The sequence below is a fragment of the Rhincodon typus genome, unplaced genomic scaffold (assembly GCF_021869965.1).
Source record: "Rhincodon typus isolate 14 unplaced genomic scaffold, sRhiTyp1.1 hic_rhity00013514, whole genome shotgun sequence".
NCBI classification, from domain to species: Eukaryota; Metazoa; Chordata; class Chondrichthyes; order Orectolobiformes; family Rhincodontidae; genus Rhincodon; species Rhincodon typus.
This window is the reverse complement of record NW_025979152.1, coordinates 20-6214: the sequence shown is the minus strand read 5'-3', so window position 1 is coordinate 6214 and position 6195 is coordinate 20. Positions and strand designations below refer to the sequence as shown.

General features: G+C 38.6%; 1 long non-coding RNA gene across 1 annotated transcript; it reads left to right on the top strand.

Moving 5' to 3' along the window:
* Positions 1-369: 369 nt before the first annotated feature.
* LOC125482612 lies at positions 370-5288 on the top strand. Its single transcript, XR_007261699.1, has 2 exons — positions 370-1150; positions 3023-5288. It is a non-coding gene; the product is annotated as an uncharacterized LOC125482612 (long non-coding RNA).
* The last annotated feature ends 907 nt before the right edge of the window (positions 5289-6195 follow it).

The window sequence follows — 6195 nt, the reverse complement described above, 5'->3', positions numbered from 1 at the left end:
CGTCCTCACGTACCACCCCACCACCCTCCGAATCCAACGCATCATCCTCCGACACTTCCGCCATCTGCAATCCGACCCCACCACCAAAGACACTTTTCTCTCCCCACCCTTATCTGCTTTCCGGAGGGACCACTCTCTCCGTGACTCCCTTATCTGCTCCACACTCCCCTCCCAGCCCCACCAAACTCGGCACTTTTCCCTGCAACCGCAGGAAGTGCTACACCTGCCCCTACACCTCCCCCCTCACCCCCATCCCAAGCCCCAAGAAGACTTTCCACATCAAGCAGATGTTCACCTGCACATCTGCTAATGTGGTATACTGCATCCGCTGTTCCCGTTGTGGCCTCCTCTACATCGGGGAAACCAAGCAGAGGCTTGGGGACCGCTTTGCAGAACACCTACGCTTGGTTCGAACTAATCAACTGCATCTCCCAGTCACGAACCATTTCAACTCCCCCTCCTATTCCGCAGACGACATGTCCATCCTGGGCCTCCTGCAGTGCCACAATGATGCTACCCGAAGGTTGCAGGAACAGCAACTCATATTCCGTTTGGGAACCCTGCAGCCCAATGGTATCAATGTGGATTTCACAAGCTTCAAAATCTCCCCTCCCGCTACCGCATCCCAAAACCAGCCCAGCTCATCCCCGCCTCCCTAACCTGTCCTTCCCCCCACCTATCCCCTCCTTCCATCTCAAGCACCACCCCCCCCTCCTCCCTACTAACCTCATCCCGCCCCCTTGACCTGTCCATCCTCCCTGGACTGACCTATCTCCTCCCTAACTCCCCACCTACACTCACCTTTACTGGCTCCATCCCCGCCTCTTTGACCGATCTGTCTCCTCTCCACCTATCTTCTCCTCTATGCATCTTCTATCCGCCTCCCCCTCTCTCCCTATTTATTTCAGAACCCGCTTCCCCTCCCCCATTTCTGAAGCAGGGTCTAGGCCCGAAACGTCAGCCTTCCTGCTCCTCTGATGCTGCTTGGCCTGCTGTGTTCATCCAGCTCTACACCTTGTTATCTCTGATTCTCCAGCATCTGCAGTTCCTACTATCTCTGGAAGAGACTAAAGTCGTCTCTGCCTTCTTCTCATAACAATCTTCAAAGACTCGATTTAAGGCTCCAGTCGATGTTCATCAGGAAACCTAGGTATGGGTATGAATTGGAATTGATGCCTCCTGTTTGCTTCAATCAGAATTTTTTAAACTTCTTCTCATGCAACACCAGAATTCCTCATTTGAGGTATCCCCTCAATCACACTGCGAAACTCTTTATTCAAGATTATAATTAGAGTGCATTTGATTCCAAAGTGAGTCCATCAAAAACTCAATACCATCTGCAAAAAGGGAGCATCACCTTTTCTGAAATTTTCAGATCAGACGTCTTTTACAATGCCGCCCTGCACACAATTTTAAAGAAATATTAAATACAATGGGTGACTGAACAATTTTGCCTCATTCTTCTTTTGAAAGGGAAAGATCTGAGTCTTTCATCTACTTATTTGATTTTGAAATGGATTATCAAGAAATTCAGAAACTAAAATAATATGTGCACTGCATAAAAGAATTATATGCAGTTTAGTCATTATACATTCCTCTAACCTAGTTATAATTAGGCTGCCATGGCGAAGAGGCATAGTGTATATATTTATAGGGCTCTTATAACACAGTGGTAGTGTCCCTACCTCTGAGCCAGAGAGCCTGAGTTTGAGTCCTACCTCTGCAGAGGTCCGTCATAACATATCTGAATAAGTTAGTTAAAATTATTTACAATCTCATAGAGTCATAGAGATATACAGCACAGAAACAGACCCTTTGGTCCAACACGTCCATGCCAACCAGTTTTCCTAAATTAGACTAGTCTCATTTGCCAGCATTTGACCCATATCCCTCTAAACCTTTCCTATTCATGTACCTGTCCGAATGTCATTTAAATATTGTAACTGTATTTGCAGTTCATTCCTCTGGCAGTGCATTCCATGTATGAACCTCTAGTTTTGAACTCCTCTTTAGGGAAAAGACCTTTGCTATTCACCTTATCTATGTTCATCATGATTTTACAAACCTCTATAAGGTCACCCCCTAACCTTGTATTTTCCAGTGAAAGAAGTCCCAGCCTATCCAGCCTCTCCTAATTACTAAAAGTCTCCAGTCCCAGAAACATCCTTGTAAATCTTCTCTACACCCTTTTCAATTTAATAATGTCCTTCCTATAGCAGGCAGATGAGAACTGTACACGGTACACCAAAAATGGCATCACCAACATTCTGTACAACCATAACATGACGTCCCAACTCCTATACTCAATGGTCTGAGCAATGAAGGAAAGCATGCCAAATACCTTCTTAACCATCCTGTCTACCTGTGACATAACTTTCAAGGAGCTACGTAAGTAAACCCTTAGGTTTCTCTGTTCAACAACACTCCCCATGGCCTTACCATTAGCTGCGTAAGTCCTGTCCTTACTCGTCTTACCAAAATGCAACACTTTGTACTTATCTAAATTAAACTCCATCTGTCACTTCTCGGCCCATTGAACTCTTAGATAACCTTCTTCACTGTATACTACGCCACCGATTTTAGTGTCGTGCACAAACTTACTAACCATGCTTTCCATATTCTCATCAAAATCGTTTCTACATTGTGGTTTGCAGAGAACCAATAAGATATCTAATTGCAGGACATTTTATGAGCAGGTGTTTTGTCAGTGAGTGACAGCTTAAGAGCTCATCTGGTTTTGAACTTTGATTGGAATGTTAATGAAGAGTAACTGGACTCAAAATGTTGACTCTGCATTCAGCCCACAGATGCTGCCAGACCTACTGAGTCTTGCCAGCAATTTCTGTTTTTGTTTATTCTAATAGTAATTTTGTTACTAATTATCATAACATGTTAATGATTCATTATATTGCGTATATATTGTAGGTGAAACAGCAAGCACTTTTTAATATTTTGAGTAACCTTTTAATAGCTACACTTCCGTTATAGTAAAATATAATTGCCTTATTATTCCTTATTTTAGGCTTTATGAGTTACATTGTTGAGCCTCTGTTTGTGGAATGGTCGCGTTTTACTGAAAACACTCCTTTGACCATAACAATGATGAGTCATCTGTGCAAAAACAAGGCAAGGTGGCGGGGACTGCTCCTTAAACAACACAACAGTGAGGACAACTCAGCCCAAGTGAATGAAGACAAAAGCAGAATTTCTGAAGAAGTTGAACATCAATAATCTAATCCAGTTAGATGGTCCAGTCAAATAATGCCATGTATTCTTCACACACCTTTTTTGTTTTCAAAATTTATTTTTAAATGACATGAGAACATCTTCAAGGGACTGAGAACAAATTCTCCGGAGAAAAGAGGAAGGAAGAGACCAATTTTATCCAATTAAGAGTGATTGTCTGTTCCGAGATCTGTCTTCAGTTTTGAAAATGTGTGCTGCATATTACCTCAGCAACCCTCCAATAACTTTTGATTAATAAAAGCAAAATACTTGATATTTGAATTACAGTAGAAGCAGGATTCAAAATCCACATTATCAAGCATCAGGTTCAATGGCATTTACCTAAGGTTATACTGCTGAGTAGAGGATAATGTGGACTGAAAATGATACTGAATGGAAGCAGAAGAGTTACTGAAAGAAAGTCAGCTTTACTTCATTGTGGTGCAGTTAGAAGACTCATTCAGCAAGGTGGCTTTTGCTACAACTGACAACTGCTGAAGAACATAATATTCAACTGCTCTGCAGCTGGGCTGCACCATAATAAACCATTGCTAAAACCAGCTTCGACTGAGCTCAGAATCCATCAGGTTTTGAGTGTGCACTGAGAATAAGACTTTCTTTTTGGAATGACTACCAAACTTTTTCATTTTTGTACCTTTTGCATCAGAAAGCATTTGTGGCATTCAGAACTGGATTGCATACCTACTGAGTACACGTATAGAATTTTTCATGTATAATTATAAATAAAATTAAGATGCAGAGATGTAAATATGATCAGTTAGAAGACACACACAATTCCATTTTTTGTTCTGTCTCTGTCTCAGTCCCTCTTTTTTTTCACAGACACTTAGTAGAGATGATAAACAACAAAAGATCGGTACAATTAGAATTCTGTGTTCAAAAAATATTACACTGTGAAAAATAAATACCATTGGTATTTAAAGAAGCCAAAAATTAGAATCATAGAACAAATGTAAATAGCTGTTTTAGTTGTAATACACTGGTATGTTCCTAAAAGCCTTAACATTGCACCCATTGCTATACTTACACTGTTTTGATAATTAAGCACAAACATCCTTTGTACTAAACTCCTATTTGTTGTTATTAATTACAGCAAGCTGTTTCATTTCTATTGTTCAAGTTACAGTCCTTAACAAAAGCATCAAAACTTCACAAACATTCCATGTTTTCATTTATTTTTAATTGTTTACTGAGGCAACTATAGAGATTCTTTTTTAATCCCACTATTGCATAACAAGGTCATCAAATTTAAAAACGTTTGACAATTTTGTACAGGTTTGTCATTTTACTGAACCCCCGATTATCAATTTAAGGTCTAAGAAAATAAATGCGTTTTTTAAAAAAAATGTACTTTTCTGCTTAAAAATCATAAATGAACAGATCAAACCTGAACATCATGTTGTCATGCTCCAGAGGTTGAAAATGTATTTATTATTCTATTGACAGCAAAAGAATATGTTACCCAAAACACTTTTTGAAATGCTTTGTAATACAGGCTGTTGTTTTATTAATGAAAGCAAAAAAAGGCTTGTTATTGCATCTTTGTTTGCCTTTCTGTTCAAATGTGGGTAAATGAAGTTGAGGTATAGATCAGCAAAGATCTAATTAAATAATGGAACAGGTTTGTGGAGTAAATAGCCCATTCCTGTTTATATATAGTCATGGATTTAATTCACACAGCAAGAATGTACCTTACAATATGTGTAAGTAACTAAAATGATTACTATTACAGAATTATGTACACCTAAACTTTAATCAATGTATAAAAGGCAATATTTTGATTTGGAGGTTAGGTTCTTACATTCCTGTAACCTATGTAAACAAGCCTTACAGCTGTATGATAGCACCATTTTAATGTAAACTTTGTCTAATGCTGAAAATTTGTGATGAATATGTTGTGAAATTTGCTGTGACTGCTATGCAGTGTTGCCAAGAATTACTATTGTTATTTCTAAAAACTAAATTTTAAACAAGAGAGTGCTGTACTTTCAGTTCTCAATATTTTGGACTGCAACTAATCATAAATAGAAGATTTTTGTAAATGTCACTTGTGTTTTCCATTTATGAAAAAGATAAATATGCAACCAAAATGATATGTTAATCTAACTGGACTGACTGATTTTGATTTACAAATTTCAGAAGGGTAACATACATAAAGTTGTGTAATGGTGAATCCATGTTTAGCTGGTAGAATGGTAACTTTTAGCTGAATTTGAGTTGATCAAAATTTCATTGCTTGAGAGTGCCCAAATGTTCTAATGAATTTATCCATTGCAAAGCTAGAAATACTAACATAGCTGAAAAAATTCAAGTGCTCACTTGCCTTACCATAGATTCTAGGGTCAACCTTTCTGGACGTATGGGTCAGTTGCATGCATGAGAAATGACATTGGTTCAGATATTGCTGGTTTTGTGAGAAATAGGTTTGTTTTTTAAATTGCAGGAATTAAAGGCAACTTAAATGGTTTTAAAATTGAGTAGAGGAAAAACTGTAACAAAATTGAAGCTCCCGAATATAGTAAGTACTGTATTGTTGTTGTTGAAGATGTAACCTGTATTGCAAAGAATGAGTTGTTACAAACTTTGTTAACAAACTTAAGACAACTCAACACATCTGTTTTGACTTAACATTTCAAAGTAAGTATAGGCTAAACATTTAACATTTCATTTTTGTCAGCTTATGTGCTCAGTCATATTTCAACTTAAAATTTGAAGGTTTTTGTGACGAGAGTATTAACATCGAGTAAGAGAATTTTACGTTCACCATGTAAAATTTGCTTGGAAAAAGAGTTCCTTAGAAGAACTGGTAGATCTCAACATTTTGGGTAGCCTGACATCTGAAGGAATGACAAATGGGGAGAGTTAGTTATTGATAACACACTGTGGCACTGGAGGAACACAGCAGGCCAGGCAGCATCAGAGGAGCAGGAAAGCTGATGTTTCGGGTCG